The sequence below is a fragment of the Aquarana catesbeiana genome, linkage group LG06 (assembly GCF_042186555.1).
Source record: "Aquarana catesbeiana isolate 2022-GZ linkage group LG06, ASM4218655v1, whole genome shotgun sequence".
Taxonomy (NCBI): Eukaryota; Metazoa; Chordata; class Amphibia; order Anura; family Ranidae; genus Aquarana; species Aquarana catesbeiana.
Window position 1 is genome coordinate 277184199 of NC_133329.1, and position 14814 is coordinate 277199012.

Here is a 14814-nt window from a genome sequence, read left to right on the forward strand (position 1 = left end):
TATTGTTTGTTTAAAGAACAAGCTCTTTTGCAGATGTATCAGTTATAGGGACAAGAAAAAACATTCAACACTGGCAGTTGTGCTTACAATGATCAGTTTTTATTTATGTAAAACTTTTATCCACCTTATAAAGTATTACTTGGAGTCTGGCTTCAATGTATTAGTGTATTTAAATCTGCTAGTGCATATAACACTCCCTACCCTCTAGACCAGGGTTTCTCAACCAGGGTTCCTCCAGTGGTTGCTAGGGGGTTCCTTGAGAAATTAGCAATTTCTGCCTCTCAGGTAAGTTCTAACTGCCTTTCTTTTTAGCTATTTGTAAGGAGGTATTTCTTCCCAGTGTCCAAAAGCATAAGGAACATTCTTTCCACTGACCATCACACTAATGTATCATGAGTTGTAGATATAGTAATTTTTAGCAGGGGTTCCCTGAGACCAGAAAGTTATATCAAGGGTTCCTCTGTGTTGAAAGGGTTGAGAAAGGCTGCCCTAGACTGATAATGCTGCTGTCCAAATGTTCCCCCTGTGCTTCTTCATCTACACTGGGGGCAATCTAATACAGGAGGTGTGTTACTGGTCAGATCAGATCACCAAATGAAATCAGAGGGAAGAAAGCCAAAAAAAAAAATGCTGCCACCACATTTAATGACTCGTAAGCTGTAATATATTACATTTTTGGTTTGGGCTTAATACTGTTTTAGGACCTCACACTTCTTCCTCACCCCCTGTTAATTTTATGGTCATCTTTGGCAGCTATTATTGCTGACTATCTTACGAACCTTGCGTCTATTTCCTTTTTTTTGGCAAATTAGTCTGCCTTTTAGTCATACTCACCTTTAGCCTCCTGGTTGCCCTTGGTTTCCTGTCTTTAATTGGCTTCTGCCTTCTACTTCTTGTCATTTTTTTTTCCCAGTCAGTTTCTCTACTTTGCTACACCAGTCTAGCTTAAAGAGTTAGTTTTCCTTTCCTTCTTTTCTCCCACAAAACCACAATGCATTCTGGGATCCCTAGCACATTACATACTACTACTCAGCTGGTAAAAATGGTGCCCCATTTCTCCTTCCATATGTGTAGACAGTGCACAGCCTATCATCAAAAACACCTCAATGCTCAGGCTGGGTGTTAGACATGCGCCCCCCAGCGGTCACTCCAGTTTGTTCAAACACCATGCATACGCAGTGTATTCTCTCCTCTGTAGCAGCAGCAGCAATAAGCTAGAAGGACCACTGGGAAAACTCTTCTAACATCCTGTCAGTTGAGATCAAGCACCAAGGAGTTTTTAAAATTGAGGGAATACACAAAGGTTTATTCCCCTACCCACGCAAATGTGTATATGTGTGATGATAATAGGGGCAGCTCATTGTAAAGTGTGAAAAACGTATGTGTAGAAGAAAATAATAGTGAACTGCGCATCTTACTCACTAACTAAACATATATATCTTAAATACAAATTAATACAATATATTAAGCAACCACTAGGCGTCCCCTAGCAGGTTGCTAACCATAAAGTGACAGAGCAAAAAATACATATAAATATCAATTTCATATAGTGGCCACCAGATCTCTCCAGTGTGTAACAATATACTTTGTAAACTTTATAAACTTATAGTGCAATGTCCAAAAGTAAATGATAATAAGTAAAGTCCATTCAATTCCCATCAAACCATAACCAAAAGTGCATGTGATTCCATATATCCAACAATATAGTGACTAGGATCTTCCTCCACTAACACTGGTCACACAGCCTACTCACCGGATTAATATGACCCCATAACAGAAGTCATATATAGCAGGTTAATACAGACAGACTCCCAAAGTTCGTCTCACCGATTTGGTAAAAGAATCTCCAATGGCAGATCCGGTCAAACCCTCACTGATTTCCCAGGCATCAGTAAAAGAAAAAAAAACAGGCTTCCATAGTGAAGTATGTAAATTTATTTAAAAAAGTTCTTTAAAATTCCTTAAAATCCAACTGAAAACAGAAAATGAAAGTGGAAGCAGGGACGCCGAGTTGCGCTCCACCTGCTTACCACTATGGGCGGAAGTGAGGTATCACGCTCGACTACATCCAACATTCAACTTCTTTGAAGTTTTGTTGAACCATTCTCAAAGCAAACCCACGTTTGGATCATCCCTGGTAATCAAACAATTTAATTACAATTGTATTATTTAGTGGCATAAAAGTAGTGAAAGTGAATTATCAAATTGTTGGTAGATTTGGAATTCCTATTTCCCCCTTACTTGAGTGTGACCTTACCATCGTTAAAATATAATCTAATTTTAGAGAGACTGATTTTTTTCCACAGGTACAGTTACATACATGTTTTTTACAGACTACCTGAGGGATATGAATACTTTTTACTCAGAATGAGGTCAGCAATGGCAGCTTTCATATTTTTCCTATGTCAGGTTTCTGTTAAGAATTCTTCCCAGTCAGCCAGAGGAATATTCTAGCTGTGCAGTTTGAATATATTAACTCTAGCAGTTCCCAAAAGGAAAATAATCTAGTATGTCAGTGACTTTTCAGTATAGTTTGTTTTTACATGGAATTCACATAAAGATTGTATAAAGAATTTATGGCTTCAGTCGAGCTTGTAAGACATAGTTTCTTATAGCAAATACTTATCTATTTTTCATTGTTGTAATAATTTTTAATATGGCTTCCTATCTATCTACAGTGTCTCACAGAAGTGAGTACATTTTTGTAAATATTTTATTATATCTTTTCATGTGACAACACTAAAGAAATGACACTTTGCTACAATGTAAAGTAGTGAGTGTACAGCTTGTATAACAGTGTACATTTGATGCCCCCTCAAAATAACTTAACACACAGCCATTGATGTCTAAACCGCTGGCAAAAAAGTAAGTACACCCCTACGTGAAAATGTCCAAATTGGGCCCAATTAACCATTTTCCCTCACCGGTGTCATGTGATTCGTTAGTGTTACAAAGTCTCAGTCGTGAATAGGGAGCAGGTGTGTTAAATTTGGTGTTATCGCTCTCACTCTCTCATACTAGTCATTGGAAGTTCAACGTGGCACCTCATGGCAAAGAACTCTCTGAGGATCTGAAAAAAAGAATTGTTGCTCTACATAAAGATGGCCTAGGCTATAAGAGGATTGCCAAGACCCTGAAACTGAGCTGCAGCACGGTGGCCAAGACGATACAGCGGTTTAACAGGACAGGTTCCACTCAGAACAGGCCTCGTCCTGGTCGACCAAAGAAAATGAGTGCACATGCTCAGCATCATATCCAGAAGTTGTCTTTGGGAAATACACGTATGAGTGCTGCCAGCATTGCTGCAGAGGTTGAAAGGGTGAGGAGTCAGCCTGTCAGTGCTTAGACCATATGCCACACACTGCATCGAATTGGTCTGCAAGGCTGTCATGCTAGTAGGAAGCCTCTTCGAAAGATGATGCACAAGAAAGCCTGCAAACAGTTTTCTGAAGAAAAGCAGACTAAGGACATGGATTACTGGAACCATGTCCTGTGGTCTGGTGAGACCAAGATACACTTATTTGGTTCAGATGGTGTCAAGCGTGTGTGTCTTGCCTACAGTCATGGTCTGGAGCTGCATGAGTGCTGCCGGACCTGAAGATCTACAGTTGATTATGGGAACCATGAATGCCAACATGTACTGTGACATACTGAAGCAGAGCATAATCCCCTCCCTTCGGAGACTGGGCCGCTGGGCAGTATTCCAACATAACAACCCCAAACACACCTCCAAGATGACCACTGCCTTGCTAAAGAAGCTGAGAGTAAAGGTGATAGACTGGCCAAGCATGTCTCCAGACCTAAACCCTATTGAGCATCTGTGGGGCATCCTCAAACGGAAGGTGGAGGAGCGCAAGGTCTCTAACATCCACCAGCTTTGTGATGTCATCATGGAGGAGTGGAAGAGGACTCCAGTAGCAACCTGTGAAGCTCTGGTGAACTCCATGCCCAAGGGGGTTAAGGCAGTGCTGGAAAATAATGGTGGCCACACAAAATATTGACACTTTTGGCCCAATTTGGACATTTTCACTTAGGGGTGTACTCACTTTTGTTACCAGCTGTTTAGACATGAATGGCTGTGTGTTGAGTTATTTTGAGGGGACAGCAAATTTACACTGTTATACAAGCTGTTCACTCACTACTTTACATTGTAGCAATCTATCTATCTATCTTGGAAAAATGGCCTAGCAACATTGGGGTAATACTGGCTGGTACGCAAATGCTTAAATACTGATCTTTCTGAGTAAACTATTTCACTCTGCTTTCAATTCAGTGGGGTGCCCTCACCCACAGCTTATATACCAGTAATGGCCATCTCTTTGCACTGGTGCTTTATCACCTACTCTTATTTGAACACTCAACCTGCTTCTCTATGAGCCAGTGTATCAGTGGCAGTATAAATATATTAATATTATTCATCAGCTTTCAGCTGGCCCACCAGTATCACATTTTATCTCCACCAACAACCACCCTGCCCAGGAGTGTTGCTAGAATCGTTTAAGACTTGGGGCATACTGAGAATGTAAATTCTGCTGTGAGTGTAGTGCATCATAGTGAATGGCGGGCATTGCTAGATCACCGCTGTCACAGTTCTTATGCCCTTAAAATATACCTTAATTACTATGCCATTAATGACAGTAACACACACACACACACACAAACACACTTCAGCAGATGGCACTTTTTATTTTTTTTATTAAACTTTTTAAAAATTGAAACTTCTGGGACAAATCCTTCTGACCGCAGCTCTGACATGTTTTTACTGCTAAATCCCTCCTTTCATTCTCGCAATTTCAAGCCTTGCATGGGAACCCTAAGGGTATATGGCTTCCATACCTTCAATAACAGAGCTTTTACCACTGTATTCTACCTAAAACTTATCATGGGCAGTTTGATAAAGTTTGTATTTCTTTCTCACTCCCTGCTCATATTATTTCCAAAATATATGCCCTGCTTTCTAACAATTTATCCCCTGGTCTCTCTTCCTTCCCTCCCTACCCTTCAAAATGGAAGCTTGAGCTTGTCCATTCATTTACCAATGGTGGCGAATTTTCATCAATACCCATTAACTATCCATGGCTTGCACCACTCAAGACCACAACTTTAAACTATCCTCCAGAGTGCACTGTATTTTCCTGTCCCTCTCAGATTCTTGTTGGCGCTGTCAAGACTTCTGGGCACTCTTCTTCATATCTGGTGAGCATGCCCCCCTATTCAAAAGCTTTGGGACTCTGTTGTCCATCTCTACAATCTACTTATCCACGAATCAGTTTCCAATTCACCTGAACTTGCCCACTGACTTTTACTTCAGTCGCTACCTCAAGCAAAAATCTGTATTTTCCACATTTTTATTTTTGCGGTTAGACTGGAGATCTTCTATGGCATCTTTGTTCCCGAATGGCTCGAGTCTGTCAATGACATTATGCATATGGAAGGATTGATGGCATAAAATCATAATACCTATGAGACATTTAAAGGGATCTGGCTGGTTAATGTTCAAGGACTCTCCCCAACTGCATAACTTTTGCAAAGACTTTTGCTGATGATCACTGTCCCATTCATCCACTGGCTTTTTCATCATTTTTGCTGCTAGTAGGGATTCCCCCCCTTTGAGCACAAGATCCACTGCCAACCCTTGCTTACAAAGCTTCATCATCTTTCCTATTCCTGCTCTTTACATCATATCACTATTCTCTTTTTCTGAATTTATCACCCAGAGATATAGGGTATGTTTACTCTCTTCAGATTATTATGACATACTTAATATTATGCAATTTCTCATTTATGTTGCTATGGTTTTTGCTGTCTTTATCGATTTACTCTCTCTGTGGTATTCAATTGGATTACCCTCTTGTGGAATATGATATACTACCTGTCAGGGCCTGGACTTGAACCTGGGACCTCTGCTGTGTCTGGTAATAACTCTTCTTGCTGACATGCTGGACAGCACCCTGTCTGATCCATTGGACAACCCTGCCTTGTGTCCTGATTTCTGCTGAATCTTGAACTCTTTGCTCCTCCCATAAACTTTCTGATTTAAGCCATGTCTCTGCACTTCCTATTTGCCAGATTATTGTGCTCACTTCAGCCAGTATCTCGCTCCTGTCTTCCCTGCTGCCATCCATATTTTACTACCACTAGTTATTGACCCTTGGCTTGTTCCTTGACTACTCTTCTGCCTGATTCCAACTTGCAACTACTTGTTACTGACCTGTGGCTTGTTTACTGACTATGCTTCTGTTTGATCCTTACCTGCTTATCTGCTACTGGACCCCGGCTTGCTCATCTTCTGGTGGGGTGATCCTAAGGACCGAGGCCTGGTACTGACATGCAGCAAAATTCATCTCCAACTTCAGGAGCTCTGGTGAACACTGGTTAGTACTTAGACTCTGCACCTCAGGTGAGCCCGCATCATCTGCCAGGGTGATTGCCTGTGTACCTATCCTGCTGGTCGATGGTAGTTCTGTTACTGCTAGAGCAACTGGTCTTTGAGCCTGACCCCTGATCGTGACACTACCTTTGTTATTCTTTGCATTATCCTTTTTGAAAATCAATAAAAACATGTTTGTCTAAAAATGTATTCTTTTTTGCACACAGAATATATACAGATAGATGACAATTCATTTGATCCTACCTTGCAGAAGGACATTATTTCCACAGTTGGAAATTACTTAGCAAACTGCAACTGCAGAGACAATTGAGGGAACTCAATAAAGCTGCTGTGCCACTTTTCTGGTGTTAATCTTGTTAATGTATTGCTCCAATTTCATGAAGCATTCGTGACACTTTTGGTTCTTACAGCGATTTGTGTACCAAATTCAGGTAGTTCCTAAATACGCCACTTTTACATTGTGGTGCAATAAATGCGCCAAATTCAAAATAAAATACCACACTTTGGGGGTTATTTATGAAAGGCAAATCCACTTTGCACTACAAGTGCACTGCAAGTGCACTTGGAAGAGCAGTCGCTGTAAATCCGAGGGTGACATGCAAGGAAACATATATCATATATATCATTCTTTGCAGTAACATGCCTCATTTAAAGTCCCAAATTTATTTTATTTTCTTGTACTGGTGCAGACAAGGTCTAGACAGGTACATGAATTTGGTGCATTATGCAACACTTTTAGAATGCATGAGAGATACTTTCGCCAAATCTGTCCATACCAGTCTTTAAGAATTCCAAACAATGAATACTTTGGTCAGAATTATTTAACATACAATATAGCATATAGGGGGCAAGGGTTAGAACTATGAAATCTACAACATGGTGTATCAAGTGTAACAAGACAGTCAAAGCAATGTGCAATATATTATATTGAGTGCACCAGTCATGAGTATGCAGTATACAAGATTGTATATAGTTGTACTGAGGTCAGGGATATGTAAAATACAATATAGCGTATAAAGTTTAGTGGTCAGAATCATATAATTTTCAACATAGAGTATAGGATAGGAGGTCAGGACTATGCAGCGTATAGAGTGCAGCAGTCAGAACGTTGTAGTATACAGCACATCACAACTTGCAAAGTGCATTGGTAAGCAATAAGTCCCCCTCTTATGCTGGCAGTTAGCTGTGAGTGCCACCTTAACTGTTGGTATTAAGTGGCATGTGCAAAATGGTTTTCATTGGTCAGTGTGCCCCCCTAATTTGGGGGTCAGCGTGACTGCTTACGTTGCTGTTCATTAGACAGTGTGCTCCTAACATTGGTTGTTAGTGTGCCCCTTTATTTTGGTGGTCAGTGTCCACCCCTTCATAATGAAACTGCCATGCTCTTCATAATGCTATGGCTAATCTGTATAAATCAATCAATCTATCTATCTATCTATCTATCTATCTATCTATCTATCTATCTATCTATCTATCTATCTATCTATCTATCTATCTATCTATCTATCTTTTTTCACACTAGTGTTGAACATCTCACAGGCTGAAAAAATACTTTGTGCATTAAACAAGATGCATGGCAGTTTCTTCACACTTAGTCCTCTTCTGTTTTAAAAATAGAACTAAAGGAAAAACATATTTTTCATTTTGAATAGCGAAAGAAAGGTAGAGTTATACAATACCACTGTCAGTTTTTTGTATCTGTGTCTCATTGGGGAGATTGTCATTCACTTCCTGTCCCACAGACAAAATAGAAAGCAATTGTAAATCCCTCCAAAGTGAGGAAATTCCTGGTTGTCACCGGGGCACCAAAACTAGTGTTTCTATTGGAGAATTTCCCCTTCATTTGTGTTTAGATGCCAACCAAAAATGGTGGATTTTCTTCTACTAATAGTGATAAACAGGACAAATAGAGAGGGTGATGGGGACACACACACAGCTATAAAACCCAGCATGTGCTCTAGACCCTCCCCACTCTATCCAAAAACAAAAAACAAAGTTTTGCCTTTAGTTATACTTTAAAGCTAAATGTCCAGTTGGTGCTACCACAGTGATATCTTCCTGGACCAGCTCATGTTCTGTGTGAATGGCTTCCCCTGTGCACACTGACCACAGCGTGTCCCTTGTTTAGCACTGCCACCATAGAACATCATAGAATGAATTAATATTTTTCAATGAATAAAAGGCATTCTATGATAGAATGAAGAGGAGATTGTAATGTCATTTGTCCCTCCTCTCCACTCCATCCAATCAGACAATGCCTTTTATTAATTGGAAAAAATACAAGGCATTCTGTTAATGGTGGCAGTGCTGATAGAACAAACCCCTGTGGTCGATGTGCAGAGCAGAAGCCATTTGCACAGAATCGGAATAGGACCTGGAAGATTGCAGATATGATTGCAGAAGCGCCGGCTACTACAATGATCTGATCTATATCTTTCTCAGGTATGAGATATACAGTACATACTGCCAAGCTAGACAAATGTAAAGCCTAGTACACAAGGGCCGAATGTCAGGTGGCATTGGCCGGTTCAGTAGAAACCAGACAATATTCGGCCTGTGTGTATTGGAGCTCCCCATCAGCGCTCTCAGACAATGACCGGGAGCGCTAACCAAAGTGTTCTGGTGGGGGGGGGGGGGGGTGGTTGGCGCCCCCCTGTTAGAACACAATATGATAGCAGGGGAAATCGCTGCACTAACAACGGATAGTTAGTACAGCGGCTCCTCCTGAGCTGCCAGTTTTTTTTTCTTTTAGCCCTGCTGGGTTGAACCAAAAAAAACCATACTAGTTTGTACGAGACTTAGGCAGGCCATACATGGTGCAAGTTTCTTTCCTGCAAACATGGAGTACAGGAAAGAACTTTGCACGATTTCCCCATGAACACAGACGGTGCTGACAGGGGAATGCCTCCTGCCGTGCAATTGTCTTCTCCCGGGGGGGGGGTAGCGGGGACCATCCGCATCGGGAGAAGACAGTGATTATTGCTAGCAGCTATAGCAGCTGCTAGCTATAATCGTAAGAGAATCCGGCAGGCTGGTTGGTACATTCAGCCTGCCCATTAACGATTTGTATCTTGGCCGGTTCCTGCTGAACCAGGACAGATTTGAGGCGTGTATAGCCGGCCTAAAGCATACAATGGTAATAGTTCATGGATTTCATCTTTAACAGCATCTTTAAATACTGTAGTTAAAGCACTAAATAATTCTCGCTGGACCAGCTCATTTCCTTTAAATATAATCCCAAATTATACAACACTTGAACCTTGGACTGCTTTGTATTTAATTATTAGGTTTAACATCTAATAAGCAAATAATTATTCTTCAGATTTGCCACACTTTCTGTAAAGTTTCCTATCTTGTACAAACAGATATAATTCTTTATCTCTTCTGCAGAAAAAGCAGAAGGAACCTGGGATTTTCTTCTGAGCTATATATAAGGCTGTTGTTATGTCTCACTTTTTAAAGTTAGCTAGTGATTTCCACTCCCAAAATGTGGTCTATTTTGCATTTATATCAAGTTTTCTAAAAGATCATGTAGAGGGACATTCCACTCAGAAATAAACCGATGTGGAGCTAGCTTCATGGTGTGAGAGCAAATCTTTGCAAGGAGCAGTACTGTCCAGCTTCTAAATCTGACCAGGCCTCACTAATTTTCCAGTTAACACAAAGATGACGCAAAGATGAAACAAATCCTCCATAGGTTTTATCTGTTTATCTGCAGTCTTCTCTTCTCTACAGCCTTTCAAAGTCCATAATTTATAAAGCCTGTCTGAGCTGTTAGAAAAAAAGGGGCAGAGAGCTGAACTTATGCAGAGCTCAGGGAGGAAAGGTCTGAAAGCTGATTGAAAGAAAGGGAAGGGACCCCCCCTTCACACAGCACACAGGAGCATAGCTAAGACTGTCAATCAGCTGGGGATCCCTCCCCTGTCACCTTTTTTTCTCTTGGTATCAGGAAAACTTGTCAGAAGTGACCTAAAAACCGCTGCGCGAGGCATGTATACTCCCTGTAGGCTGCTTTGAAGCTTGGGGGGGGGGGAGCGGTTATTTAGGGGGATGTGAAAACATGGCTTAGTTGTGTGTTTTTTACCCCTCCCCCCACCCCAACCACAAGTGTAAACTAAATCATAGAAGCGTTTTTCTTTTTTTTTTAATGTCCTTGAATGCAGCTCCTTTTTAGTCAATATGTCCAGGTACATTGTGACATTTAGACTTGTATTTAAGAACAGCATTAAAGGGCATAAAATATTGCCCTAACTAGCATTCAAAGTGGAGTTTATTGGCATAATTTAGGCCCATATGTGTGTAATTGGCCAGCGGCTAGAAAAAAATGAATATTCTAGCCAATAGAATGAGTTTATGCACGTACATTTTTATGTGTCATGCCATTACGCGTCAAAACTAGTGTTTTTTTTCTATGCAGGTTTTGTCTGCTAGCTTCTGGCAGAGGGATCCAATTTAGCTAGGAGAATTTTAATACGCTTGTGTGTATGAAGCCTAATGCCGCGTACACACGAGCGGACTTTACAGCAGACTTTGTCCGGCGGACTTTTCGACGGACTTTACGGCGGACTTTCCGAATAAACGGACTTGCCTACACACGATCAACCAAAGTCTGACGGATTCGTACGTGATGACGTACGACCGGACTAAAACAAGGAAGTTCATAGCCAGTAGCCAATAGCTGCCCTAGCGTCGGTTTTTGTCCGTCGGACTAGCATACAGACGAGCTGACTTTTCGACCGGACTCGAGTCCGTCGAAAAGATTTGAAACATGTTTCATTTCTAGGTCCGTCGAACCTTTGGGGAAAAAAAGTCCGCTGGAGCCACACATGATCGAATTGCCTGACGGACTCCAGTCCGCAGAACCAAGTATGCCGTAAAGTCCGGTCGTGTGTACGCAGCATTAGGCTACATGTACATGGCTTAAAGTGGTTGTAAAGGTTGAAGGTTTTTTACCTTTAGCATTCTATGCATGAAGGTAAAAAACCTTCTGGGTGCAGATCCCCCCACAGCCCCTTATATTTACCTGAGCCCCCTCCTGATCCAACGATGTGCATGGGAGTCTCAGTGGTCCCTGGTCTCTCTCGCCTCATTGGCTCTTCTCTCATCTCCAATGAGGAGAGTGAGTGGGGGGTGGGGCTGAGCCTGGCTCTATGTGTCCCACGAACACATAGAGCGGGACTCGGGAGTTAGTGTGCATCAGTGCCCTCAGCTTGCTTTTGGGGGACCTGGTCAGTCAAGGAGAAGGACCTAGGAGTGCTGGCAGGGGGACTGGAGAGGAAGATCGTGGCTGCTCTGTGCAAAACCATTGCACAGAGCATGTAAGTATGACATGTTTGTTGTTAAAAAAAATGAAAAAAAATAAAAAAACGTTTACAAATCACTTTAAAGGGTAAGATCACCTTCACAGAAAATCTGTATGGTGAACTTACACTGCACCCCCTTCCACATCCCCTCCGGCCCCGCTGACCTGGAGTCCCGTGATCACCCGCTGTGAGACACTCCGGTTCAGGATTTGAAATCCCAGCAGCTTAATCTCCTATCCGTACCTCCCTGCATGTACAGATAGGAGGCATTCTAATTGGTTGGCGCCATCACATGACCAATCAGAACCCGACCAAGCCCTTCCTGTCAGTGCTGTGAAGAGGAGAGAAAGCTGTGGGAATTTCAAATCCCCTGATTGGTAAAGCGGCGACCCGATGTCTTACATCGAGTGATCGTGGGACTCCAGGTCAACGAGACCAGGGGGGGGGTCCAGTGTAAGTTCACATTACAGGTTTTCTGTAAAGGTGAACGTACACTTTAAGTATAAAACTGCACATCCTAGGTACATTTTTTACTTCTTAGAATAAGGTGATAGCATTTAGGTTTCAGAGTGCAGTGCACAGTGATAGTGCAACCTGAAAGTAGGCCTGCACATGGGAAATGGGTGGGCAGGTCAATGGCTATGCAAAAACTGACTTTCAGAAAGTCAGCATAGCCATTTCTGTAGACCTGTGGAAGGTGAGGCAGGGACAGATCATAAAAGAAAAGATATGCTCTGACAGGTTATTTCTTCAGCTGTGTGTTGCATATGTAACTTTAGTACTTTTACGCTTCCCACAGGTTCGCTCTGAGAACATTGTCGAGAAAATCATCCAGTATTTTTTATAAAAAAATAAACACAGAATTTCTTCTATATACCAGTGCGAAGAATGTGATATGATTTGCTGCAGTAAATAAGTGCGACTACAGGGAAAGAATTTCAACAACCCGAATGAATAAAATGCTGAGGTTAGTGAGCCATACTGCTGCCTTCAGCAAGAAGGGAAAGTTGGCCACTCTTTGAACCTTGTCAGTAAGGGTTACCAGCAAGCTGCTTGTTCAGTGTTTCCCTGTGACTACACTACATCTGTGTGGTGCCATCGGGAACCTGATGCTCTCCAAGCAGGAATGAATCAATGTTCCAGTGTAATCCCATTTTTGCCAGCACTGCTTCTTGTGTGCTCTTCTCTGCACTTGCCGCGGTTTTCTGCAGTCTTCCCAGCCTGTCTAGGATGACAATCCAAGTGGAAAAATGAAAGCCCAGAGGCTGGCCAAGCCTGATATTTCCTCGCACAGCTGGTGCATTCATTAGCGGCTCCCGAATCTTCACTCTTTCTCTTCTCAGCTGCTGTAGGGGTGTGAAGAGAGGCTGCCGAAAACGACTTTGTGCGTCGTGCGCCCTCTTTACAGAACAAGGAGGGCGAGAGAGAAATATCCTGACACGAATAAGAAGAGACACCATTACAGCCAAAATGAAACTGTAAATTACCGCAGATCCTTGCTCTGCCTTTATTGAATATATGTCAGTGTTAATGGCTATATGTGCAGCAGAGTGTGTTCAATGTATTTATTAGAATCATTTTGTGTTAAATATTTATCATGTTGTATGGGAGTGTTAGCTTTGAGCGAAATATTTATTGACTAAATCTGCAGCGCGTTGGATGTATTAGGTCTGAAAATCAAATGGTAATTATATCTATTATTTAAAAAGGAACTTCACACTTTAATTCCCATTATAATTGACGTTAACATGATTTGCACGTTATTGTTAATAACTGCCTGCTGGTGGGAAAATATCTGTAACGGTTTCTAATGGATCTCCTGTACAGAAGGTTTCATGGTGGGCGCTCTTTTTCCTCCTTGAGATAGGCTTACTTTACTGCAAAGCTGGACTGACTTATAGCAACAGGAAAGGAAAACCGTATGTTCTATCCACAGCCACTCATTCGAATTTTCCTGGTGATTTAAAACCTGCAATGCCATTTTATTCTAAAAGCTATTCACATTAGACAAAATATATACAGAATTTTAAAAGCTGGACACCTGTGTAGCAATTTGATACAGTACAAACTGTATAAAATCTTCTTTATATTCACCAAAACTATGTAATATGTAGGGCTTTCTAAGGGCTCTTTCCAAGGGTGATTGGGGAGGCAGTAACTACAGGTGGCTGAACCTCGGTTTTGCCTTCTTACAACCCCCCCTCCCCACTTCCCCAGACCTAGCCATCCACCTAAAATCTAACATTACAGCTGGATGGGGCTTGATCCTTTGCTTCTCAGCCATGGCAATTTTAACTCAGCTTGCAGAGTTTTACATGTACCACTGCCTGTCAAACTCACCCACTGAGGTCAGTGACAGTACGCCGCAACCACAAGCCAATTGCTTGGTTCACGGTTGTGGTAAATGAATACCAAAACTCCCTTTGGGATTAAAGAAAATAAAAAAACAGACATTCAGGAGGAGCTAGGATCAACTCCTGAATGCCTGGCAGCCACTACTATACCACCTTCTGAAAAGCAATCCACCTCGGATTCGTTTTTGGCTAGGTTCACACCTTTTGCTTTTTGCATAGGTGCATTTGCATGGCCACAGTAACCCATTTATTTGAATGAGCTGCTGTACCTACAGGAAACATGGCAAAAAAGTCCTCAACCCTTTTTTCCAAAATGCAGCTGCAAGGGGAGCTGCACACCAGAGATCCAGAGCCATCCTCACCAGGGCTGTTTTTTTGTCAGTATTCAGATCCTCAACGCCGGGAAAGTTTAGTGTGGGAATCCAGCTGTGACTCCTTGCAGCTTCCCAGCCAGTTTCCCACTGCACATGCGTGAGCCACGCTGTGCTTTGTGAATGGTCCCACAGCCTTCTGTGACCTGTGATGTGTCCCTGATATTTGTGGGCAAAGGAGTTGGCATTTTTAAGGTAAGCCAGCAATGGCAGCCTCCGTACTTTCTCAGCACAGAAAAACTAAATGCAAATCAGGACCATTCAGAAAGAAATTCTGTAGACAGCAACAGGCTCACTAAAATATTGTATGTATTATTCTAAGGATTCACTCCTCCACTATGTGAGCGAGAGAAATGTACTCTTTATCTGCATTTCTGGCAGTGATATTGACTACT